The sequence below is a fragment of the Diceros bicornis genome, chromosome 24 (assembly GCF_020826845.1).
Source record: "Diceros bicornis minor isolate mBicDic1 chromosome 24, mDicBic1.mat.cur, whole genome shotgun sequence".
Taxonomy (NCBI): domain Eukaryota; kingdom Metazoa; phylum Chordata; class Mammalia; order Perissodactyla; family Rhinocerotidae; genus Diceros; species Diceros bicornis.
In genome coordinates this window covers 23857340-23883990 of record NC_080763.1, presented here as the reverse complement: position 1 = coordinate 23883990, position 26651 = coordinate 23857340, and the positions used below count along the sequence as shown (strand labels likewise).

Here is a 26651-nt window from a genome sequence, read left to right as displayed (position 1 = left end):
AAGGACTAAACTACTGATATAAGCAACAACATATATGCATCTCAAAAACACTGTGTTGAATGAAAGAAGCCAGACACAGAAGAATATTGTATGATTCCATTTATATGAAGTCCAAGGGCCGGCCCCATGGCTTAGCGGTTAAGTGCGTGCTCTGCTGCTGGCGGCCGGGGTTCAGATCCGGGGCGCGCACCGACGCACCGCTTCTCCAGCCATGCTGAGGCCGCGTCCCACGTACAGCAACTAGAAGGATGTGCAACTACGACATACAACTATCTACTGGGGCTTTGGGGAAAAATAAATAAATAAATAAAATTTATATGAAGTCCAAGAATAGGCAAAACTATATTTGTACACCCATGTTCACAGCAACATTATTCACAACAGCCAGAATGTAAATGCAACCCAAGTGTCCACTGATAGATGAACGGATAAACAAAATGTGGTATACACATATAATGGAATATTATCCAGCCTTAAAAAGGAAGGAAACGCTGACACATGCTACGACATGGATGGACCTTGAGGACATTATGTTAAGTAAAATAAACCAGTCAAAAAAGACAAATACTGTATGATCCCACTTACATGAGGTACTTAGTCAAAATCATAGAAAGTAGAATGGTGGTTGCCAGGGGCTAAGGGAGTGGGTAATTGGGAGTTACTGTTTAATGGCTACAGAGTTTCAGTTCTACAAGACGAAAACAGTTATGCCGAGGAATGGTGGGTAATGGCTGCACAACAATGTGAATGTATTTAATACCACTGAACTCTACACTTAATAAAAGGTTAAGACAGTAAATTTCATGATATGTGTATTTTTACCACAATAAAAGAAAATTCATGGTGAAAGAAGTTAAAAGAGTGATTATTGGGGGAAGGTGCAGTATTGACTGGGAAGAGACACAAGGGAATTTTGAAGTGTGATGGAAATGTTCTATATCTTGTGTTGAGTGGTGGTTACATGGATATACAAAATTGTCAAAACTCATTGATTTGAACACTTAAGATATGTGCCTTTTATTTTGTGTAAATTTTACCTCAACTTAAGAAAGATCATTTTGCAATATACACAAATATCTAATACTTATGTTGTACACGTGAAATTAACATAATGTTATCAGTCAATTATACCTCAATAAAAAATGATGACGTGGAAGATAAGTCTCAGATAATTTTTTTAGTATATATTAATTATATCATCATGGGATCATGAATTTGAGCCAGGGAGGATGCGAAGGATAAGAGTGAATGGAGAGTTCATGAATGCAGTTCTCTATTTTTTGTAACATGAGCACACAAAAAAATAGAGTTTGCTTAGAGTCTGAACCTATGAGTACTCAATTTGAAGTCTACATTTTAAAGGTGACAACAAACATCAGAGAAAATACAGACAGTCCTGGGGTTCACGGAATGGAGGTAGATATATAAAAAGACAAACAGGCAAACAGAAAGTTACAGCATTTTCCTTTATCTTTTATTAAAAACCTAATTACTAATATTTCCTGTTCTGGTTATATGTTAGATCTCTATTCTTCACTTTCTGATTTTAATTATAAAAGTATTGTTTCTCTTCATGCATTGTGTAGTACTAGGATCACATGTAAAGACAGAGGCCTAAGCACTTATTTCATTTCAGCGGAATTCAATCCTCACTTATTGGACACTGTTCTGAGGTGCTTAGGGACCACCAAGAAGAAAAGCACAAGCTCCTGCCCTCCAGGAGCTTAACATCTGAGGGAAGTGTGCTTTTTCAGGTGAGTCCACAGGGAAGATGAGGAGGCGGAGGAAAGTCAGGGATGGCAGGGCCTTCGAATAGGTCACATTCTCAGAGGGTTAAAGCCTAGGAGAAACAGTGTTGGGCAGAGTCAAGGGGAGCTGGGCCACAGGAAAATGACAGTGTGGAAAACCACATTAGCCCCTGAAGATCAAATCAGCTGGCATGAACGTCTGAAGAAGTAAGGGGAATACAAGCAGAGTGACAAGAATGATGGTAACTGAGGACTCTGGATGAAAGGCAAAAAGAAATGTTGGCCCTGAAAAACCGAGCCTGAAGATATATTATGAAATTAGAAGTCATATGTAGTTAGAAGAGAGTCAAGAGGTCAGTGATAATTAACTTGAGCATTAAAATTACATAACATAGGTTCCAAGAAAAAAAAAGTCGGCTTATAAAAGGCATCAAAGGAATGATTGAGAACTTCTTTTATTAGTGAAAAAATAAAAGTCAAATTGTATTTAGATATCAACTTAATAAATAATACTGAAACCATCTCCTAACAAGTCTTAAGGCTTGCTATTGGTAACTGCTGACTGGGAACAGTGAGAACTAGCCAAATGAAATTTGTGGCTAAAATTATTTAAGTGGAATGAGTTAGATGGACCTGCCAAGAGGTTTTATGCTCATGGTGACAGGTGCCTTGATTCTTAAGAAAATTTTGATGTTGGGATATGACTTTAAAACGATCTCTAAAAATGTAGGTGCTAAAGAGTAAAATTTATTTTTTTACCTTTGAGTTTGCCCCTTGAGATAAGACTACACACTTTCACTTTTTCTGTTTTCAATCTATGCAGTTAATATTGAGATGTTTCTTTTGCAGGAAGAGTTGAAGTACAATAGAAGTAGTATTAGAGGTACAGAGAAGCTCAGAAATTATCTGGAAAAACAACGTGAACTTTTGACGACCTACACGCTAGGTCAAAAGCATAGAACTATATGAAATTATAAATGCAAGTTGATCTTCCTTGCTTGAGAACAGGGTGAAAGGGCTTAAAAACCTTTAAACATTTTGTTTATTTGAGAGGATGAAAGGCTCTTGGGAAAGGATTAAAGAAATAATCCAAGAAAGAAGGCAAAAAGAAATAAAAGGTTTTGGATGCTGGAAAGGAATCAAAACCGATGCAAGAGCTGGGTTAATGAGAGAATTCTGGAGGAGGAGCAGAGGCCCCGTGCCCCTGGATCCCCACCACAGGTTCTGAACTGGGTGACCCTCAGAATAGGAAGCAGCACAGCTTAGTGACCAGGAGCTGGGCTCTAGAACAAGACTGCTAATCCTGTCTCTACCACTGAAAGCAACATACTTAACCTCTCTGTGCCTTGGTTTCCTCAGCTGTGAAATGGGAATAAAAATCAATCCCACCTCTCACAGCGTTTATCCAAGAATTAAATGTGATAATCCATGTAAAACATTTAGCACAATGTCTGGCACACATAATAAATGCTCAATAAATGTGAACTGCTATTATTAATATTCTTTCCATGGAAAGTGAATCCAAACCTTTGCAAAAGCAAACAATAAGGGTGTTAAGGAACAGGTGTAAGCAATTCTATTACTTCTCAGAGAGAAGAGAAGCAAAATAGCATTTATAATCCCCTTTCCAAGTATTATGTCCATGTGGGGTAACTTGGGTGATAAATAGGGGAGCCAACCTAGTGGATATGAAAAAGGACTCAAAAGTCACTCAGTGTGTGTGAGCAGGAGAGCCAAGTCCCCTTGCCAGTCTCCCCCACCAGAGATAGCTGCTGCATGGCAGCCCCCTCCTGAGGAGGCTTCCTCATGATGGAGGCCTGCTGCTCCAAGGCAGACCAGCTAGAGAATGCTCTAACCATAGGCAGGGTGCTGGCCCCTGTGGGGAAGAGGGGGTAATAATGCTGATTACCAGGGAGGGGCAGCTATTCGGGCAGTGGATGTGAGCACTGATGAATGAGAGAGGGTATCACAATGCTCCTCCCCACCCCCAATTCTGTTAATAAAAGCCTAAGTTATCAGCAGTGACTACATCCCCTTTCCCTTTTTCAAAATGAAACAAAAGTAATTTTTCTAAGGAGCAAAAGCAATATATTCTCAACGCCATGTACCTGAGAAACATAAAAAAGATAGAAAGGCAAAACACAAGTCATCTATCATCCAACAACCAAAGATGGCTACAATAAATATTTTGTCGACAGTTTGATGTATATACTTCCTCTCTGTGTATTTCCCTCACACAAACAGAGCGATCCTGTACTATCTGCTTTATAGTCTGCTTTTTTCATTTGGCAACATATTGTGAAAATTTTCCCACATGGTAGTGTTGGTTTTTGGCAGTTCTTCCACTGTTAACTTCTATCACACTTAAAGTCAACCTAAACCCTTAAGCCTTCTTCACATTTGAATTTCTGAAACCATGTGAAGAACTTTATGTTTTTCCTTATTAAATTCCATGAATCAAGCTCATCATTCTAGCCTGTTTAAATCACTGTGAATCCTGACTGTCATCCAAGGTATTCAGTATCCTACCCTACCTTTAAGTCATCTGAAAATAGGATTAGTATGTCTTCTAGATATATAAGTGCCTAGCATACAGTAGGCACCTAAATATTCATGAATGGACAAATGAATTCATTGATAAAAATGGTGAACTAGTGAGCCAATGACAGAGCCCCATTATTTGGGGCTGATTCATCACTTGTGTGCAGTTGCCTATTTATTCATCAAATATTTCTAATGATAGCATTATCTTGTTCACATTTCTCTTTCGTGCTCACAAGATTTCATTATGCCTTGCTGAAACCCAGTTATAGTAATTCTTTTTTAGTCCCCTGATTTTCTCTTGCTAAAGTAATTCTACCATGAAGGGAAATGAGGTTAGTCTAGTATGACTTATTTTTTTCATGAATCAATGCTGGGCTTAAGTAATTCCCTTTTCCTTCTCTAAGGGCTGCCAAATCATTGGTTTGCTAATCTGTTAGATTTTGGCTTGAAACTGACATCTCAATTACCAGTTTATATATTCAGCATCTAATTTATTTCTATCTCTTCCCTTCCTTTCCCAGTGTATGAGCTCCTTCTTTGCACATTAAATCATACAGTGAATCACAATCACAAGGACTAGAACCATAAATCACAAATTAGTAATCATAAGAACTGCTCCTCTTTGGACATAGTAATTCAATAATTAAGTAGAGAAAAAAGATTGATTCAATAGCTTGACTCTTGTGAGTTTCATTTTCCTTGAGGAATAAAGGGTTTGGATAGGATAAAAACGTGCCCTGAAAATTAAGAATCTAAATATGGAGGAGACTGTATATCAATTGGCATTCAAAAAAATAAATCTATCACCTTTAGTTTACTATACATCTTAATAAAAAAGCGGCAAGCGGAAGTAGGACAACAAATTAAAATAAGGTGGCTCAAAATCAATAGAAGTAAAAAAAATGATGCAAGTATCAAAAGAGATTAAGAACATGAGCAGGATCCAAATAAGATATATACTTTGAAATACAGAATTACAAGCAATTGAGAGGGGAGGTTTCTGATCATTCACTCAATAAGCAAAGACATATAGAAAAGGAAAAGGAAGCGGTAGTGATGGCTGAAAGATGTTGCTCGGATATTTTAGGTAACTTTACTTTGATTTTATTAAACACTGTGTCAATGACATAAATTTGGGAAGAACACTGAAGTATCATGTCAAAAAGCCACGAGCTGATATGCCTGTCCTTTAAAAAGTACAGTGAGAGCCCAGCCAGCTGGACTTGACAACGGATGCAGAATGTGAACCAGACTTCTGCCGTCTCCACGCTCGTACCACTCCATGATTGATGGAATGATCCCCAGGAGGAGGAAATAAGGACAAAGTTGGATTTCTTAGTACATCTGGCGGAGACTCTGGGGGCAAGTTTTATGGAACACAAAGCTAGATATAAAACCAAACCTTTCAAAAGGTTAAGTTCACAGCATGGTTCTAGAAGGCAACTTAGGTTTCTGGGAGTCAGCCAGTTATGCAGATGGAGACTCCTTGGTCCTTTATCTATTAGCAGTCTGGATCTGAAAAGACAGATTGATCCTTAGCCTTATTAACAAGAAACGTCTTTGATCCAGCTCTTTACTTTGGCGTAATCAGTATACCACATGAAGCCTGAAAAATGTAGCTGTGAACTAAAAAAGAACTGAGCAACGAGTGACCTTTAAGAAAGCCAAAAGAGAACTCCCTGACACCAGTTCATTCAACAATGAAGACTGAGTCCAGCTCAGCAGGATTTTTATCAAATAAAGGGAAAAGTCTGATGCCTTTGTGACAATAATGCAGGTACACACGAGCACAGCTGGCCCTTGTAAAACTGGACCACCATCACCTAGCTTCCACACCCCACAAAGACAAGCCAGGAAAAGCTTTCAAAGTGAAAGTTAATGTGCAGATTGTCTAGGGCAGCTGACAGGCCAGTTTCCAAGAACTTCTACACTGAATTGTAGCTGGGTTCAAACTTAGTGCACAGAAACAGCTTGCAAAGTGTCACGAATTTAGAATTCCTGCCTCATCGCATCAGTAAGGCTCCTTTCGTTTCTCCTCTTTTCCCCAGGAAGCAAAACAGCAGGCAACTCCCAACAGCCAAGTCTACGGCTTTTCTGGCTTCAGTAACCTGTCTCTGCCCGCTTCTCAACTGGCCATGGGAAACTGGAGACAACTCCCAAAACTCCACCTTTCTTTCTTTCCTTCTTTTTTTCCTTCTCCACTTGTGTTTTATAAATAAAGATGTTTTTATAAAATAGGGGAAATCATAAAAAAGAGATTGTTTTTAAAAGTCATAGGACTGAAGGAGGGAAAGTAAAACGTGTACTAATGGTTAAGCCTTCTTCTTACTGCAGTGTGTGTGTGTGCGTGCACGCGTGCGTGCATGTGTGTGTATTGCTTCTAGGAGCTCATTCCTAAGCTACCTTCAACATACAATCTACGGAAACAACTCTTCAACATACTAGGAATTGGCCTCTTATTCATCAAGTCCACGGCATGGCTACAATGGCACACGCTTGTTATGTCAAGACGAATCAACTCAAATTTGCTGGCCTCGAGATTTACTAGAGGGGCTTAGTTCAAGGTTACAGCTGGCGTGAAATGCAGGCACCTGCCTCTCATAGGATCAGACCATTGAAACTCATTATCCCGGTCCTCAGCTGCTTGCACTGAATACTAACTCATAACCAGCCCCAGGAGAGGCAGCATAGCGTAGCACAGCGGTTCTCAAAGTGTGGTCCCTAGACCAACAGCACAGCATCACTCGGTAACTTGTTAAAATAACTGAGCCTCACCCCAGACCTATTGGAATCAGAACACTGGGACCGGACCCAGCGATATGGGTTTTAACAAGCCCTTTAACAGGTGATTCTGATGTACAACATGGAGAATCACTGGCAGACAGGTTAAGAGCATGGATTCTGCTACCATTTGCTTGGTTTTGAATCCTGACTGCCAGTCACCAATATGTCATTTTGGGCAAGGCACTCATTTGTCTGTGCTTCGTCTCTTTATCTGTAAAATGAGGATGAAACAGTACTTATCTCACAGAGTGGCCATGACCACTCAATCATGTAAATACATAGCATGCATGTATTTACATGTTAATACATGTAAAGCTTTGAGAACAGTTGCTGGCACATAGTAAAAGTTAGCTATTAAATGAGATAAGGTACAGAAAGCATTTAGGGCCTGGCTTATGGTAAGCACTGTGTTACGATCAACTACTATTATTTCTTATATATGATCTTATTTTTGAGATTTAATGGGAGGTAACCCAAATTTCTCACAAATCAACAGGGCGTCCATATTCCTCTTGGAATACGGTAAACTGTGTCCTCTTGGTATAGAGAAGCTAATCAGCTTTGGTATGAAAATGATAAAAATAGGAATACAGAACACGTATTTTAGGGATGAATCAAACAAAATTCTTTACCTCTAGAGCTCTAAATCCAGACATTACACTTGCTGATGAAGAAATGTATGATTCATCTCTGTGTCTGTCTATGGCCAGATTCCCCACATACTGAGTCCATAAACGGCTGAAGGCTAAAAGGAACACCTTTCATTATCTCTTCTTCTTCTTCTTTATATCCTTTTCATGATATCATGGTTCCCTCTACACTTATCTTAGCCAAAAGGCCAAGAAGTGATGGTTCTCTTCTAAAATACTATAGCTGTTGAACAATACGTTTGTTAAACCATAGTTGAAATGACAAATCACGTTTATAAGAAGTGTTGACAAGCACCCGTATGATCAGGCCATTGTAAGAAACCAAGAGGACCCAAAAATCCACAATTGCTATCCCTTAGAGTCACAAAACTTCCCTTGTATGGAATTACCCACCGTTAAAAGCAGCCATCTAATCTGCCTGACCTGCTGGTTCAAATCTGTGAAAGAAATTAAGTTTATTCCAGAACAGCTAGCATACAAAGCAAGTAGAAATTTAATCCAAATTGTAAATACAAGCCATATACTTATAGTGAGCTTCTTCAGTCTATCGATGTTTTCTGCCCACACACAAAGCATGACATTGGTGTCTAGGGAAAGTGAAAAACAGTACAGATTCATAGACTGTGGTAAAGATATTTGTAATGCTGAACTATATTGCTCCAGCTACTAAAGTTTTCTTCACTTTTGTGCACAGAAAGATTGTTTCTTATATGCCACCAGTGACAGTTTATTTTCAGAAATATTTCCACCTCTCCTTTGCACATCATCATCATTGATAAATAGGTCTAGACTAGCCTGGGATGCCACTGTGAAAAGGTAGGTACTGATTTTCCTCTCCCTAGAAGCAGAGAAGTTAAAGTGGTGAAAAGAGCATGAGATTTTACATCAGAGAGAGCTGAACGCAAATGTTAACATCTCTAAAGCTATTTCATTATCTGTACTTGAAGGTAACAACACCCATGTTTTCAGGAGTAAATAGGATAAATCATACAACAAGATCTGGCATGAGCTGGGCACTCCCTTTTCCCCTTCCCTCCCTTTTGTTTCTGTCTTTAACAACAGAGAATAGAATTTTATCATTTCAAAAGGAGGGAGAAATATTTCAGAATTAACAGCAACTTGTAGGGCACTTTAGACAATATAAACATCAATTTAAAAATCAATACATGCTGATCATGAAAATGTATAAGTACTGAAAAGTGTGAAGGAGGAGGAAAAAAGTCACCCCTAGTCCCATTTTATAGCCACAGTGAGTACTGGGGCATGTTTCATTCCCATCTTCTTCTAGTACATTGTGACTACACTATCCTGCTTTAACATTTAATATTAATGCCAACACATATCGATATATTTTATGTATGTACTTTTAAAATATGTGTATTTTTTTTTATTAAGAAGAAAACTCCTGCTACTCCCCAAACTCTGTATACCACTGTGCTGGGAACAGGACACGCACTTTAAAAAACAGAGGGAGGGAGCAACTCCCTATGGGGGAAATCAAGGAAGACTTCAAAGTGGAAATGGTCTCAAAAGATGAGCAGCAATTTGACAACTGGAAAGGATATTCCAGGTAGAAGGAAGAGCATATAGAAGAGTAGGGAACAAGAGGAAACCCAATGTGGCTAAGTGGTGGGGGCAGTGGAGGGTGGAGAGACACTGTCATTAAAGACACAGACATAGATCTCATATTCAGAAATAGAAATGTTACTGGTCAAAACTGCCATCTAAGCAAAGCACACCACAGCAGCTTCAATTGGAATCACTCGCGCTCATGACGAAGCCTTATGAAAAGGCCAAAAGAAAGTTAAGGTTTGGGGAAGGCAAAGGGCATGAGTGAGTATGACTTAAGATGGTCAAGCGTGTTGACAGCCAAGTCTCACCACCATCACCAACATTAGCTTGAGGGCTTTCTAAATGCCTCACTTCAAGCTAAGCCCTTTATATATGTGCTTTACCATGGTTAGCCTTCACAGCAACCCACTGAGAAAGGTATTATTACTGTTCCACTTTAGAAATGAGGAAACTGAGGCTTAAGTTAAATAACTTGGGTTTAATTTCACATACAGAGTAAGTGAATGAGCTGCTTTTGAACCTAAATTTATATGATTCCAAAATTACAATGAACAACAGAAAATTAGAACCTAAAATAGTTCTTGCTAAAGATTTTCTAACAAACTATTATTGCTATAGGCCTTTGTTTTAGGAATACTAAAATCATCCAAAACCCAGACAAATATGCTCAGCTGATTTTTGACAAAGTGGAAAAACCAACACAATGGAGGAGGATAACCTGTTTAAGCCATTTATTTGTTAACAAATGGTGCTGGAGCAATTGTACGTCCTTAGGCAAAAAAAATGATCCTCAACCTAAACCTCATACAAAAATTAATTCAAAATGGATCACAGACTTAAATGTAAAACATAAAACTATAAAATCACCCCAAAGATGATTTTTAAAAACATTTAACACAAAAGAGATGTTTCAATTTTAGCTGTAGGCAATATGAGGATAACGATGAAGACAGAGAAGATGCCCGGCAGTGTGCTAAATGTTTTCTGTGCTTTAACTTACTTAAACCTGTAACATTCCGAGAAGGCTGACACTAATGACGCCTCATGTTACAGATGAGGCAACTGAGGGCGGAGAGGTCAAGGTGCCTGGCAAGCTCACCACAGAGTCTCAGCTCTCGTCTGCTCTGCAGTGCCACCCACCTGCCCTGTTGCTACCACTGCCTAGATTAGGGGCTGCCCCTCTGAAATGGTAAATATATGACATAAAAAATAAGATTTCTTGAGGCTGACCCAGTGGCACAAGCGGTTAAGTGCGCGCACTCCGCTGCGGCGGCCCAGGGTTCACCGGTTCGGGTCCGGGCCCGCACCAACTCACTGCTTGGCAAGCCATGCTGTGGCAGCGTCCCATATAAAGTGGAGGAAGATGGGCACAGATGTTAGCCCAGGGCCAGTATTCCTCAGCAAAAACAGGAGGATTGGCAGGTGTTAGCTCAAGGCCGATCTTCCACACAAAAAAAAAGAAAAAAAAAAGATTTCTTTTCTTTCTTATGCACAATGGACTTTCAAAGATATCTGAACAAAGTTCAAATCTAGATGGAAGTGAAGAGCCAGCTGAACCAGGAACTTCACTCATTCCTTCACCCCTTTTCATTCTCCCTCCATAGATATATGGCTAGGCCAAGAGGTAAGTGCCTGTCCTTGACCACCGGGAAGTCATAAGGTCAGGAAGTACCCTTCAGCTCCACACAGTCTTTCTATCTCAATTCCACGGTGGCAGGAGTGGACTTCCAAGAGAAACAGAGGCCCGAGCCTCCAGATGAGCGCATGTACTTCCACGCCGGCACCCAAGAAGAAGTCAGACTCCCTGGAGGGCTTTCATGTAGGGGGATTATTACTGACGGAGAGAGACTGCCTGTCTGTCACGTGGGAGTTCTCAAGTCCTGTTAAGTTTCCCTTTAGACAGCAAGGAGAGAAGATATGTTCACTCAAATCTGGTAAACTATTGGTCAAGCACGCTGCTCATTGTCCAATATCCAAGCCTGAGGCAGAAAGAGAAATGTAGGCATAGTGTGAGGTGTTTTAGCGAGCAGGTGGTTCCCTTATTGTTCTACTACTTGCCTCTACTTTCCTTCTTTTTGCCCTGATGGCAAGAGGGACACAGAAATTCTCCATGCACCAGGACTTCCTCAAAGTGAACAACACCTCTGAAAAGCTGACTGGAAGGAGCTGTCCAGGTATGGAAGGGTTAAGGCCTGTCTTGTGCCGTTGGCTCTCCACTATTATCACTTTGAAAAGCCGCTGGGTTTACAGGAAGAGTGTGAGAATGCTGCAGCTTTCCCAGCCAACATTTGGTTCCCATTACCGTGAATAATCTCTCTCCTCCCTTCTTGCCCCAACCCCCACCCGTTTTCTACTTTTTCCACGTTTTATATTAAAAGTACATCAAACACTTTTCTTTCTAATATTTTCCTTAAGCTTCCTACACTCAATTTGCTGAGATCTGTAACTTTTCTGGTTATTCATTACTTCGGGAGGGGGAAGGGTCAGGCTCCTTGGATGAAATCAGTCAAAAACAAAACCAGGAGAGAAGAGCACCTAAGCAGTGTGGGGGAGGGAAGCAGACTCACAGGGCTTCTTTCTAGCCCTAACTGATATTAGGAAAAGGAAGAGCCACCCAGAACCCTTTACCTTCTCGGCCCCATCTCACTGCATTCCTGCCCTAAAACAAAGCATTCCTCAGGCAATATATCTGAAGATAGAGTCTATTCCTAATTTCACCATCAGTAAAAATAGGAGAGAATTTGGATGAAAGGGATAAGTGACAGTCCAGAGGAACAGAGAAAGATCAGTGGTATGCAATGTTGGCAACAGTGTGGGGAAAAGGGCACCCTCCAGACTGGAGGGTACAGCCCTCCAATATAGCCTTTTTGGAAGCCAATTTGACAGTATCTATAAAAATTCATTTGATCCAACAAATTCCAATTCTTGGAATGTATCCTATAGAAATACTTGCACATGTGCATAAAGATATATGTACAAGGTATTCAGTGCGGATGCCTAAATTGGATGCAATTTAGTGCTCTTTAATATGAGAATGGTAAAATAAATTAAAATTATTAAACGGTAAAATAAAATTAAAATAAATAAAAAATGGTAAAACAAATTAAATAAGTTTATATGAACAGACTGAAAAAACACGGAAACATTAGGAAGGAAGAAAAGTCACAGAAAAATACATGGAAAAATATACAAACCAATCTTTTAACTGTGGCTACTTCTGAGGAGCGAACTTTATCTCTTCATAATCTGTAAATATTTTTGTTGGATTATTTTATGATGTGGCTACATGTGTATATCACTTGTACAATTAATTTTTATAAAGTATGGACATAAATATCTCAGTCTACAGCAAATAGGAGTATATATATAATATATATAACTGTATATATTAGATTATAATATGTTAATTATTATAATTGTGTATATATATATATATATATTTTTTTTTTTTTTGCCCCCCCTTGGATGCAGTCCTGTGTAAACTGTCTTGAACTGGAAGAAATCTGAAACTCAGAATATTTCTTAACTTCACACCATGTACTAAATCAGACTTAGGGGAGTAGGTAGTATAGAAAATTATTAAGGGAATCCCCCAGAAAGTCAGCCAGGATGACAGAGAAACGGATGAATAGGAGAGATGAAATGATAACTCTAACAGGCCCAAAAGTTTCCAAAGGCATAGTCGTGACACTGACAACAGTGAACACTGATGTAACCAAAACTGTACTGCGTGCCCACTGCAAGGAGGAAGGGGAGCGTGAGCGTGTGTGTGTGGTTGGGGTGGGGTGGGAGGAGGTAGTACAAGAATGCTAAACTTCCATATTCCGATAGGAAGTCAATAAATAATATATAAAATGAAAAGCCCAAAAATGGCAGAGTAAACGTTATGATTTAGAAATATGAAGGTAAATAACAGAAGAAACAGCTAAAAAAAAAGTTGAAAGGAGTTATCTCTGGGGTGTGGTAATTAAGGTTGGGCAGCAGTGGGAAGAGAAGGAGCAAGGGATTCCCATTTTCATTAGAAACTTATTATTACTTAACTTGTACAACTTTTAAAACTATGTACTTCAGTTACTGTGGGAACCAGCCTTCAAGTTGGCCCCCAATGATCCCCACCTCCTGGTATTCACATCCTTGTGTAATCCCCTCCCACACTGAATAGAGCTGGCCTGTGTAAACAATAGGATGTTGCAAAAACAATAGTGTGTTTGAAAGACCTAAATATAAGAGTTAAACTATAAAACTCTTAGAAGAAAATATAGGGCAAAAGCTTCATGACATTGGATTTGGCAATGATTTCTTGGATTTGACACCAAAGACACAGGCAAAAAAGAAAAAACAGAAAAATTGTACTTCATCAAAATTAAAAACTTGTGCATGTAAAAGGACACTATCAACAGAGTAGAAAGGCATCTACAGAATGAGAAAATATTTGCAAATCCTCTATCTGATAAGTGGTTAATATCCAAAATATATGGAGAATTCCTAAAACTCAACAACAAAAAACCAAACTTGATTTGAAAGTGGGAAAAGGACTTCAACAGGCATTTTTCTAAAGAAGATATACAATGACCAAACAAACATATGAAAAGATGCTCAACATCACTAATCATTAGAGAAATGCAAATCAAAAGCACAATGAGATACTACCTCGCATCGATTAGGATGGCTACTATCAAAAAAAACAAAATAAGTGTTGGCAAGGATGTGGAGAAATTGAAACCCTTGTGCACTGCTGGTGGGAATATAAAATGGTGCAAGTGCAGGTGCTGTGGAAAACAGTATGGAGGTTACTCAAAAAAATAAAAATAGAATTGCCCCTCTACTCTAAGAAAGTATCAAATGGTGGATGACGCCAGTGTTGTAGGAGGCCAGGAGCAGCTCCCAGAGGTCTGGGCAGCGGCGTCAGGGCTGGGCTCACAGCTGTGCTCAGGCTGGGGCGGAGGCCACAGGGCTTGGACACAAGGCTGAAGACAAGAAGTGGCTTCCTGTCACCAAGCTGGGCTGCTTGGTCATGGACATGAAGTTCAAGTCCCCAGAGGAAATCTCTCTCTTCTCCTCATCCATCAAAGAGTCTGAGATCATGGACTTTTTCCTGGAGAAGACCCTCAAGGGTGAGCTTGAAGATTATACCTGTGCAGAAGCAGACCCATGCTGGCCAGCAGACCAGGTTCAAGGTATTTGTCACCAAGAGGGACTACAACAGCCATGTCAATCTAGGTAAGTGCTCCAAGGACGTGGCCACTGCCATCTGCAGGGCCATCACCCTGGCCAAGGTCTCCATCGTTGCCATGCAGTGTGGCTACTCAGGGAACAAGGTCGGCAAGCCCCACACTGTCCTTTACAAGGTGACCAGCCACTGTGGCTCTGTACTGATGTGCCTCATCCCTGCCCCCAGAGGCAGTAGCATTGTCTGCGCCCTTGTGCCCAAGAAGCTGCTGCTGATGGCTGGTATCGATGACTACTACACCTTGTCAAGGCCACCTTTGATGCCATCTCTAAGACCTATAGCTCTCTCACCCCAACCTCTGGAAAGAGATGATATTCACCAAGTCTGCCTATCAGGAAGTTACTGACTTCTAGTAAAGAACCATACCAGAGTCTCCGTGCAGAGGACCCAGGCTCCACCTAAGGCTACCAGGTAGTGTATTTACACAAGAAAAAAAATGAATTAATTAAGCCTGGAAAAAAAAATAGAATTATCACATGATCCAGCAATTCCACTCTGGGTATAAAACCCAAAAGAATTTAAAGCAGGGACACAAATAACTATTTGTACAGCCATGTTAACAGCATTACTAACAACAGCCAAAAGGTGAAAGCAACCTAAGGGTCCACTGACAGACGAATCTACAAACAAAATGTGCTATATACATACAAAGGAATATTATTCAGCCTTAGAATGGAAGGAAATTCTGACACGTTACAACATGAATGATCCTTGAAGATATTATGCTAAATGAAGTAAGCCAGTCACAAAAGGACAAATCCTATATGATTCTACTTATATGAGGTACCTAGAGTAGTCAAATTCATAGAGATAGAAAGTGGAATGGTGGTTGCCAGGGGCTGGGAGAGGGAGAATGGGGAGTTATTTTTTAAAGGGTACAGAGTTTTAGTTTTGCATGATGAAAAGAGTTCTGGAAGCGGATGGTGGTGATGGTTGCACAATAATGTGATGTACAGAGGTCCCCCCCTTATCTGTGGTTTCACTTTGCACAGTTTCAGTCACCCATGGTCATCTGCAGTCCGAAAATATTAAATGGAAAATTCCAGAAATAAACAATTCGTAAGTTTTAAATTGCACGCTGTTATGAGTAGCATGATGAAATCTTGCACTGTCCTGCACTGTCCCACCCCGTCCTGCCCAGGATGTGAATCATCCCTTTGTCCAGTGTATCTATGCTGTATACGCTACCCACTTCTCAGTCGCTTAGTAGCTGTCTTGGTTATCAGTATCTTGTTACAGAATATTGTTATAATTGTTCTATTTTGTTATTAGTTATTGTTGTTAATCTCCTACTGTGTCTAATTTATAAATTAAACTTTATCATAGGTATGTATGTATAGGAAAAAACATAGTGTACACACGGTTCGGTACTCTCTGTGGTTTCAGGCATCCACTGGGAGTCTTGGAAGGTATCCCCTCCAAATAAGGGGGGACTACTGTACTTAATGCTACTGAACTGTACACTTAAAAATGGTTAAAATGGTAAATTTTATGTTATGTGTATTTTATCACAATTAAACAAATTTTTTTTTAAATGATGGTGTATGACTTCTAAGACTAAGTCATAAAAGACATCATGGCTTCTGTCTTTCTCTTGAGTCATTCATTCTGGGGGATGCCAGCTGCCGTGTTATGAAGACATACAGGCAGCCCTGTGGAGGAGTCCATGTGGTGAGGAACTGAGGCCTCCCGCCAACAGCCAGCATGAGCTCACCATCCATGTGAGAGTGAGCCATCACAGAGATGCATCCTCCAGCCCTCGGCAAACCTTCAGATGACTGCAGCCCTTTTGGCTGACATCTTAACTGCAACCTCATGAAAGAGCCTGAGCCGGAACCACGCAATTAAGCTGCTCCTCAGTTCCTGACCCACAGAAACCGAGATAACAAATGTTTATTGTTTTAAGCTGCTAAATTTTGAGATAATCTGTTATACAGCTGGATAACTAATGCAATTACTTAGATAACAAATTTTTAAAGGAAAAGAAAAATTAGCTTTAAAGCATTATCATATCGAAGTGGCCTGCTATCCTACCATAGCATATAGCAGGGGTACATTATCATAACAGTCTGCTGCTGGATTACAATGCATCTCTTCACTGAAGGCTTAGAGAGATTCTCAGCTGTTGTGTACCGAGAAAATTCACAACTGTGTAAAGTCTGATATATTTTAATACAGTGTCATAGCTATGTCTGTTAGATGACTGCTGCTGAGCTGGCTGGATCTTGTGGCATGGTGTAGAGCAGGGTACATCTGCAATATGTAAGAGGTGAAATGTCACATCAAGATGGTGCCCAACACAGACTGTGTGTTTACTAGATATGAAGAAACTTTTCCTCGTGAATATATTAGAGTCTAGGCAGGGCAATAAATAAATAAGACTACTCAAACAGCCACACAGTTCTGAAGGATGACCAAGGAAGGAGTGTAACTGTAGCAACTGAATGGACACTGTGAGATACTGCTCTTCTTTAATACTAATTCCACTGAGTGGGATTCACTGGGTTGAGTATTGTTTTGAGTCTTTTAATTCCTTCAGGTGTGTTGAACGAGGTTCTAGTGTGTGGAAGTGCGCTGCAAACACACAAAGGGTGACAACTGCTGCCATGGCAGGTTTTTGACCAGCTTAGTGTTAGGGTTCCTTTCTAGAGGGCGCCAAAGCTCAGACCCTAAAGATGGCAAGCGTGTTGAGTTGTGGCTTTGGTTAAAGGAGAAAGTCTTCATCTGATCCGTCTAAATTTTTGTGTTGCCAAAGCCAGGCATTAGCTAAAGAGCTGCCCAGGTGGAAGTCCGGTCTATGATTATGAACCTAGGTATCTAAGTTCATTCAGCAAACATTACATTAGTGGATACTATGTGTCAGACACTGTGCTACGGGACAGGAGTATAAAGATGTATAAGTCTTGACCTCAAAGGAGGGCGTGGAGGAAAGACATGAAAATCTAATCATAACACAATGTAAACACTATAGCCACAGGCAAGCAGGCCGCCTCTGCGTGAGATGGTAGGAGAAGGTGCACAGAGTATGGGTGAGAGTTAGGCTGTATCTGGAATGACAAAAAGAATTTGCCAGATATGAACGAGGAAGGGAAAGACAGGAGAAATATTAAGTTTAAAGACCTAGAAATGTTAAAGCAAACAAACAATTTTCCTGACTTCTTTGGTTGACATTAATTACAAGAACAGGTGATGGTGTAAAACCCCCTGAGCATGGCCTAGCAGGCACTGTGCCTGCCCACCTCATCCTCCAGCACCCCTGCTTGCGTGCCCTGCTCCCGCAACACTGCACTCGGGCACGCTCTTCCACGCCTCCCCTCCTTCCCAAAAGTCTGCCGCTTTCACCTAGAAAACAATAACCCACCCTCTGCAAAGTCTAGTCTGGTCTTCCTCTGATATAGCTTATTCCTTGAGGCCCTACGATGCCTTTTATTGGCATGTTTTTTGTACTGTGACTGTTCTTCTCAGTGACTATTTCTTACTCACTAGACCAACCATTAAGGCTGTGAGTTCATCATTCTGGGCTTTGTCTACCCAGAGCCTGGCAACATCACATTCATGCAATGTTTGCTGAATGAACAAATACATGAATAAATGAACATTCCTCTCTCTGGGGTAGTCCTTTGTTCTACCTGAAAAAGGGAAACTAGAACAAACAAATAATAAATAGAAAGCAAATGTAGTAAAAGAGTAATATTCTCATATAAATTGATTTAAAAAAAAAAGAAACCACTGGTAAAAAAAAAAAAAAACAACAAAAACGATCTAGGTCTTCTCTAACCAGCTTCCAGACCTGTCAACACCTCAACTTGGGCTTGTCTGCTGTTTTTATCCTGATTAGAGGAGGGAGTGAGAGGAGTTAGAGGAGCAAATGAAAAATTCATCAAGCAGAGAATTAGAAGCCCTGGGTTCTAGTCCTTACTGTATCACCACATAGGCATGAGAATTTGCACAATCCACTTAACTTCTCTGGGTCTCAATTTTTAATAAATGTAAAACAGGACATGGATAGATGACGGGGGAATGTTTACACTAATTCCCACTTACTGAGCACTTACTCTGTGGTAGGCACTGTATGAAAGCGCTTTTCTTCAGTCATTTAATTTTCATTTGCTCCTGAGAACCTCCCTGGGAAATAGGCATTTTACGCTCATTTAGAGATAAGAATAGTAGGTTCAAAGAACTTGCCCTAGGCAATAAGTAAGTATAAGTGGCTAAGAAAAGGAGGGTTCCAAAGGAGTCTACCTCTAAAATAGACTCGCAAATACTAGTCCATAACATTTAAATGTGAGATCTTAGATACTTTAAAATAAAAAGAATTTGGGCCTTCTCAGGGTTGCCCAGTGGTGTAGTGGTTAAGTTTGTGCGCTTCAGTGGCCCAGGGTTCGCAGGTTCGGATCCCGGGCATGGACCTACGCACCACTCATCAAGCCATGCTGCAGCGGTGTCCCATATACAAAATAGAGGAAGATGGGCAGAGATGTTAGTTTAGGGCCAATCTTCCTCAGCAAAAAAAAAAAAAAGGCGGGGGGGAATTTGGACCTTCTCAAGCCATATGACAGTACTAAAAAATGGCAGTGCTTGTTTATCTACTTTTCTCTGAGAAGGAGATGCCTTAAGGTATGGGGACCGGGTGAAAGGCATGTGGAGAGGTACCAAACACAAAAGTCTTCAAACGGGGAACAGCCTTCCTGGATGAAAGGTCTGAGCTCAGAGAAAGAAAGAAAATGCAGGATCAGATGACATGGAAAGGGGAGATTGAGGGGACAGCCTGGCAGAAAAGCAAGGGCAGGGAGAGGGAAACAGGAAGAGACCCCAGCTGTGCTGCTGATGAAGGTGCGGGGCTGGGCAGAGGGAGAACGATGAAGGGGCCCAGTGCTCTTGATGGGCAGAGCTGTGGGGGGCAGGTGGTCATGCTAAAGAGATAAGGGTCCACCAGGATCGCAATTCCAGCCAAAACTGGGAAATGAGATGGGGCAACTTTGCTTCTTCGAGAACTGAGGGGGTTAAAACAGAGAGCTCAGCCTGGGCTGAGGGAAGAAGAAGGGGGAGACTAGCAAGAAAAACAATGACCCCACAGGTCTGAGAGGAAGAACCTGCAGACTGAAAAAGAAGTGATGACAGAGAGTGCCTGGAATGGACCATTTAATGCTTTAAACCTGTGCCAAGCTGCGTAACGTGGGACTGAACTTGTGATTTACTTCAACTCTGGGAGAGATTAGTCTGTGTATCATCAGCAGCATAAACAAACATTACTATTTTATAGTGGTAAGTATTATTAATATTGAAAATACCTAATAGTGTGTAGTACTTTAAAGTTTACAAAGAAAGTTCTTGTACATGATCTCATCAAACTCCCATGACAATCCAGGCATCATTATCTTCCACATGGCAAAATTAGACTGAAGTTTTGTCCAATGATTTACCCCAAGTCAGGAGGTTCCAGGAGGACCTGGGACTGGCACCTGGGTCTCCCCGTTCCTGGTCCAGGGTTCTTCGTATAGGAAGAAAATATAGCCTTTGGCTTTAAAAGACTTACATCTCAGGAGAGAAAGAAAAAAAGCATAAGCGATAATTAGACAAGGGAGCATACACTGTACTCCAAAAGAGTGGAATTCAGAGGAAGGAGCAAATTTGGGGGCAGATGGAAAAGGTGTGAGGCGACTGCAGACTGGAGGGAAGAAAGGGATTAGTAAGCAAGAAGGCAGGGAAGCAGAGAAAGCTCGGAGTGTGGCTTTAGAGGGCATTCTACCTGCCCAGCCCTCCCCTTCAGCAGTTGCAAGTGCAATCATTCAACAAATATTTATTGTTGACATTGTGCTAAATGCTGAGGATCCGATGGCGAACAAGATCTACGTTTAAGAAATTTACTCCAAGACCAAAAGTGTCAGGGTTGCTTGGTGGGGGGCGTTCTCTGTTCTTTTAGAAAAGGGAGATGTTCTGTTCTCAGAGTGATGCCCCAATCCATCGGAGGAATGTAGGAGCTCCAGTTTTTCAAAACTTACTACTTTCCCAAAATAGAAGAAGACTCTGTTAGCCTCTCTTTTGGCAGGTGATCAGAAAGGGCAAGAGCTGAAAGGGGCAGAGGGAGCATGAAAGTGGCTATTTCACAGCAGAGTCAAAGTAAAAAGAAAAAGCAAGGGGGTTGTGTTTAGCAATTTACTCCACAATTTTATATTTACTCTCCCAACATCCAAGCTCCATTGTGTACACTATGCACATATAGTAAAGAAAAAATGTGATATGAGAACACAGTGAGAGAGTCTGCAAAGTGCTGAAACAGCATACCTGGCAGCTGCTAAAACAAAACTTCAAAGATTTGGCTTCTTTGAAAAGCCATCCGGCAGGACCCCACCCACTCCCCCTGCTAGCCACAGCTTCCCTGGGAGCTAGTACACATAACCACTTCCGCATGTTTGGCTCTGTTCCCCAGGGCTATAGCAGCTCCATAAGCCAAATCAGAACTGCCAGCCAAGCAGGTGGGGGGATGAAGCCTGGGACAGAGTAGGGAAGCATGACCTCTCCCCAACATTTAGACACGGGCATATCTCAGAAAATAAAATGATAATCCTGATCTGCTTAAAAAGCCCCTTCCTCTCAGTCAACCCAACTCTGATTAGTTAGACACTAGTCATACAGAAACTCTGGGCTTTTTAGATTCCCAAGGGATTAGAATATGCCCCTCCTTGCACCACAAATTAGTTCAAGAACAGCATCTGTGGTAAATCTCTAGAGCTAAACAAACGAGGCTTGGCATCTACAGAAGAGCCTAAGAGGATAATCAAGAATATGCCTTTCTTAGAAACTCATTCCTTTGTATTTTTTTAATCCACCAACCAAGTTTGGGTCTTCATCACATCTTCTGGGTCAACCATCTAGTCCTGCGCTGCCCAAATGGTAGCCATGAGCCACATGTGGCTTCTGAGTATTTGAAATGTGGCTAGTATGACTGAGGAATGACTTTTTCATTTTATTTACTTTTAATTAATTTAAATTTAAATATTCACATGTGGCTTGTGACTACCATATTGGATAGCATCAATCTAGTCACTTCTTCACCAAATATTTACCGAGCACTTTGTACAGGGAACTAAAGGATATAAAGATGTGGAAGACTTGGTCTCTGCCCTCAAAAAGCTTGCAATCTAATACGGGAGGTAAGAAAAGTATATAAACAACCATAACATAAGGAGGAGCGGTAAGTGTCATAGCAGAGGTAAACAGATGATATTAGAACTTGGAGTAGGGAGATGGTGGCCTGACATTATACATTCCCCATGCTAACCAGTCAGGTAGGAGATGCCAGTAAGTCTATCAAACAGTGAGGAGAAGGACAGTGAGGAGAGAGGAACTACTATAAAGAACACCAAAAAGCTGAAACATCACAGAAACACATATTCAGCAAACACTGCAACTTATTAGTCAACCAATGTGAAAAGGCTGGAGTAAAGAGATAGCTACCCTATGCTGGGCTGTCAAAGATGGTGGATGCCCCTTCACTCTCAAGTATCTTCTAGCAGTGGCTATTCAAACTACTGTGAGTTGGCGGGGGTGGGGGAGAAGAATGGTAAAAGGAAAGTTCTCTGCCTTTTCCTCTTCTTCTACACACTGCCCAGATGGGGGAGACCTCTTACTTGTAGGGCAGTTTTTGGTTTTGGATAACTATAAAGAACTGAATAGGGTCCAAAGAAGCAATAAGGACCTGATGACTTGGGAAGAGGGGTGTGTGAGCTCTAAACTCAATGAAGAAGAAATAGGGCTTTTTTCCTACTGTTCAGTTCACCAGGATAAGAAGAGCCACAAAGATCCATTCTCTAGAAATTAAAATCGTGCACTTAGCCAGAGCTTCCTCTGAACTATATCTTTTAGGAACATGAGTCCAGTGGGTGGGGATTGGAGGAAGAGAAATCCTAATGACAGCTGCTTGGGAGATCAGGGAAGACTGTGGAAAGGCTGAGCTGAGCTGAGCCTTGGAGGAGAAAAAGGCTTGGACGTGGGGAGATGTAGGTGAGGAACAGGGTGTCTGTTCATTCATTCTTTTTTTTTGTGAGGAAGATTAGCCCTGAGCTAACATCTGTTGCCAATCCTCCTCCTTTTGCTGAGGAAGATTAGCTCTGGGCTAACATACGTGCCCATCCTCCTCTACTTTATATGTGGGACACTTGCCACAGCATGGCTCGATAAGTGGTGTGTAGGTTTGCACCGAGGATCTGAACCTGTGAACCCTGGGCCGCCGAAGTGGAGTGTGTGAACCACTACGCCACCAGGCCGGCCCCCCCTTCATTCTTTTATTTAATATTTGTTCTCCATTTTTAAGCACCTACTGTTTACCAAGGCACTGGGATACAATAGTGAATAAGACAACTTACACTTTTGTGAAGAAGTGACAGTAAGTAAACAATAAGCTAATAGGACAAGTGCTATATAGAATGGCATGTGCAAGGATGTAGTGATGGTAAAATATACTTATTTTTGATCCACTGAGTTTGGCTGGAACTGAATGTGTGAAGAAGAATAAAACTGGAAAGGTGGATTGGGGCCAGATGCAGGTGTTCACCTTGAAAAATCAGCCCAAGTTATTTTTTGTTTTTCTTTTTTTTGTGGGTTACATTAGAAGATCTTTTTATTTCTTCCCTAAAAATTGTTTTAATTATCAAAATTAACAAAATATCAATAAAGAAAATCTTTAGAAGAAATAAAACCAATTAGAAAGCTTAGACTTGAGAGGTAGAAGCCTAATTGTGCCATATTCCCAAGCTGCATTCTCCAAATTATCCTTAGCAGTAATGAAGTCAATATTTTGCTCTCTCTGATGTTTTTCTATAATTTAGTTGTGAACTGGAGGAAGGCAGAAAGTATCATTAATGATGCTTTATAAGCCCCCAAACCAACTTCTAGACCTTTTAGTTATATGAACTGAAAAATCTCCTTTACAGTTAGAGCCACCTTGATTTCAGTTTCTATCACTTGAAACTCAAAGTGTTTTGACTAATACATTATTTCTAACAGAAACACTCAGCTTCAGCCAGACTGGTTCCCATTCACTGTCCCTTAAAAATGCCTTAAACACCCTGTACCTCATCTTTTTTCCTTCACCTATCTATAGTCTGTACATAATCCAGGACCGAATTAAACCCTTCCTCTGCAGAGCCCTATCTTTCCATCCACCTTTATACTGTTTCTAAATTGTGAACTCCTCTGAACCATATACTCCTTTTCAAGCACCCACTTTGTATTTCACATGCAAAAAAGAAGTAAACATACAGGGTAGTATTCTCTAGACTCTCATAGATCCTCGCACAGTGTCAAGCACAAAGTAAATGTGCAATTATCTCTTAATTGATTAGTATCAGCCTCTTTGCCTATCCACGCCCCATGTGCCCTTCCAGATTCAGCTCACACCCGCTTCTCTTCTGTGAAGTTTTTGCCACTCCTCTAGCCAGTGATCCATTTCTCCTCTGAACTCATCCCACTTACAGCATAATTCTCTTATTCAACAATTAAGGACATATTGTTTTACAGTACTTGATTAATAATTTAAATAACTAGTAACTTTCCTCCTTCAGGACAGAGACCCTGTCTACTACCTCCTTCAGAGCTCAGCCTAGCGCTTATAGTGCCTTGCATTTAGAAGATATTCAGTAAATGTGTGTTAACTTTTTTGGGATAACATTCTTTTAACAACTACCAGATGAAGCCATTTCCCAGCTGGAACATTACTAACTATTAGTTTCGCCTTTCCTCTTTTTCAAATATTTCAATATACTAAATATTTGGTGAAAAAGGTAACAAAACTCTTCTTTTGGGGGCTTGTATTTCAAATGTCAGTGTTAGGTTCAAGCAGCTAGCGAGATATTTGAGAGCACCAATAATACAGGCAGATTCTTTCACCTACTCCCTTTTCCTTGGTGCAACCCAGTGTAAGAAGAACATAATTTGATTTCCTCTCACCTTTAAGTACATCCCATTTATTAATCCCCTTTATGGTTTCCTTACCTGCTCTGCCAGAAAGCCTGGTTTTCTCACCTAAATCCTTCTAGACTGTAGTCACATTACTGAGATGCACTCATATTTCATTTTTATCACAGAAAGATAGTAAAACTTATTTTTAAGAACCAGGCCAAACGTGGTATTGATTATTGGCTTTAAAGCTAAATTAACACGTCTTAGCCTGATAATTCATGAAAGCCAAAAAACATGCCTTTACTGCCTCTGAAGCATAAGAATAGTCCAATTAGGACAGGAGTTCTACTGTTACTTATTATGAACACCCGGGCCTGCCATATGATGCGACATTTAGAATTCCTAAGCTCTCATATACTGCCTCTCTCCCACCTCTAGCCTTACTCACATCTCCCAAAGAACATTTGGTTCCATATTGAAATGACCTTTTTAATTTTACTTCTGCTAAGTTATCTTTCTTAGCAGCATTTTAATGGTCTGTAATAAAAATTTTAACATATGGATACTTACTTCACAATAAAAATAACATAGACCTCAGTACTCTGATCAGGTACCACTGCTTTTCCCACTGTAACACTGTACGACCCTGCCTGTGAGTGATGCCCAGTGGTATCTGAACTAGTGCCACCTAAGTGGTGTGGCAATACCATTTCCTAAGCAAGCCTAATTTTATGTTTCTCTCTTTTCTGGAAAGGAAACTAAGAGTTATCAAGAACCTACACCAAAACCAGAGCCTATACTAAAACTTTGCTCCTCAAAATGGCTGCAAGGGTGAGAGAACCTTTACTCCTTTTCAGATACTACAAGTCTACTGTTTTCTTTTATTAAAACATGGACACAGGGAGTTTTTTTCCTTTTAGCCTCTTTAATCCTAGGAATTTAAAAAATAAGGCATTGATTTCTTAGTTGTACTTGGTCAGTAATATGCTGAGAGTCTTTTAGCAGAAAGATGTGTAGGAGGGGAGGATGGGATCTTCAGCTAAAGATTCAGGGAAGCCAGCTGGTCTTCCTTCTAAATTTGTTGAGTCAACATTAAGTAGGCTTTAAAAATGGATCATCAATGTTTCTCTACAGGAGTCAGAAGGAAAGATATAGTGTTTTTTCAGCACTGTGATTCTTTCCAAGCTCTTTCAAGGCTGGTAAACAGAGTTAACTTGGAAAGACAAAAGATGACAGAAAAACCATGTGAGAATTAAACTGAATTATGAATTAAGTAACTCTGATAGAATTTCCTAATTCTAGAAAAGGAGTCTCATTCAGCTTAGTACATGGATTTTTGTCATTTAGGCCTCTTAAAACCAAAATAATCATCAATTGTGGATAGATATAAAATTACAAAGTGAACAGTTAAATAAGATAAGGTCTTGCCTCTAACAATGATTCTGTATGTGTGTGTGCACGTACATGTGTGCACACATGTGTTAATCCTAAGGAAATCTAAGGTGGTTTATCTTCAACTTTGCAGGGGAGGTAAAGAAGCAAATTAAACTGGAAAAATGCTACGCTGGCAAACCACAAAGCAAGTTGCATTTTATTTTGGATTGCAGATAAGAAAAGATCCACTTCTTTCACTCCTGATACTAGGCCCAAACATTCTCAAACTTACTTTGCCTAGGCCCTGGTGTGATGTCCAGCCAGCTATCTTTGACACATTTCCTAAGTTTACCAAAATTCCTTCAACAGGCAAAAGCCCAACCCTTCTGGCCTTGGCACAAACACCTACGGCACTCAGCTCTCTTGGTGAATAAGGAACTGTAGAATCTGTCACAGAGCTTGAACTGACACACAGTACAACCCTTGAGAGGAATTTCAGATAGAAGTACAGGCCTTTATCACTCGTGTGCCAAAGAAATGTTTCACTAAAGAAGGAGGAGTGGTGAGAGCTAAGACTTAGGAGGAAGGTCAGGTAAACTTTATTTTATGGGAAAGAAGGAAGGAGAATAAGGAGTGAAATATCACTGCTACAGAACTCAGAACATGAAAGAGTTTTTTTTTTTCAGTTCCCCCCAAAAAGTGGTTTCTTTTTGTGATTGTGCTCTTTGGCTAGAGAGTGTTGTTTATATAACAGGATAAAGTACAAAATTATAAGCTCCAAACTCCTCCAGAGTAAGCTCTCCCAAAGCTCGACCCCCGGGATGGATGGAAAATATGAATGTTTACTGG

The 26651-nt window shown here is 40.5% G+C and overlaps 1 protein-coding gene and 1 pseudogene across 16 annotated transcripts in view; one reads left to right on the top strand and one right to left on the bottom strand.

Moving 5' to 3' along the window:
- The window catches only part of TTLL5 (tubulin tyrosine ligase like 5), a 296525-nt gene that overhangs the window by 111292 nt on the left and 158582 nt on the right, over positions 1 to 26651 (bottom strand). The window lies entirely within an intron of this gene.
- On the top strand, positions 9498 to 14943 carry LOC131421303 (small ribosomal subunit protein uS5-like; annotated as a pseudogene).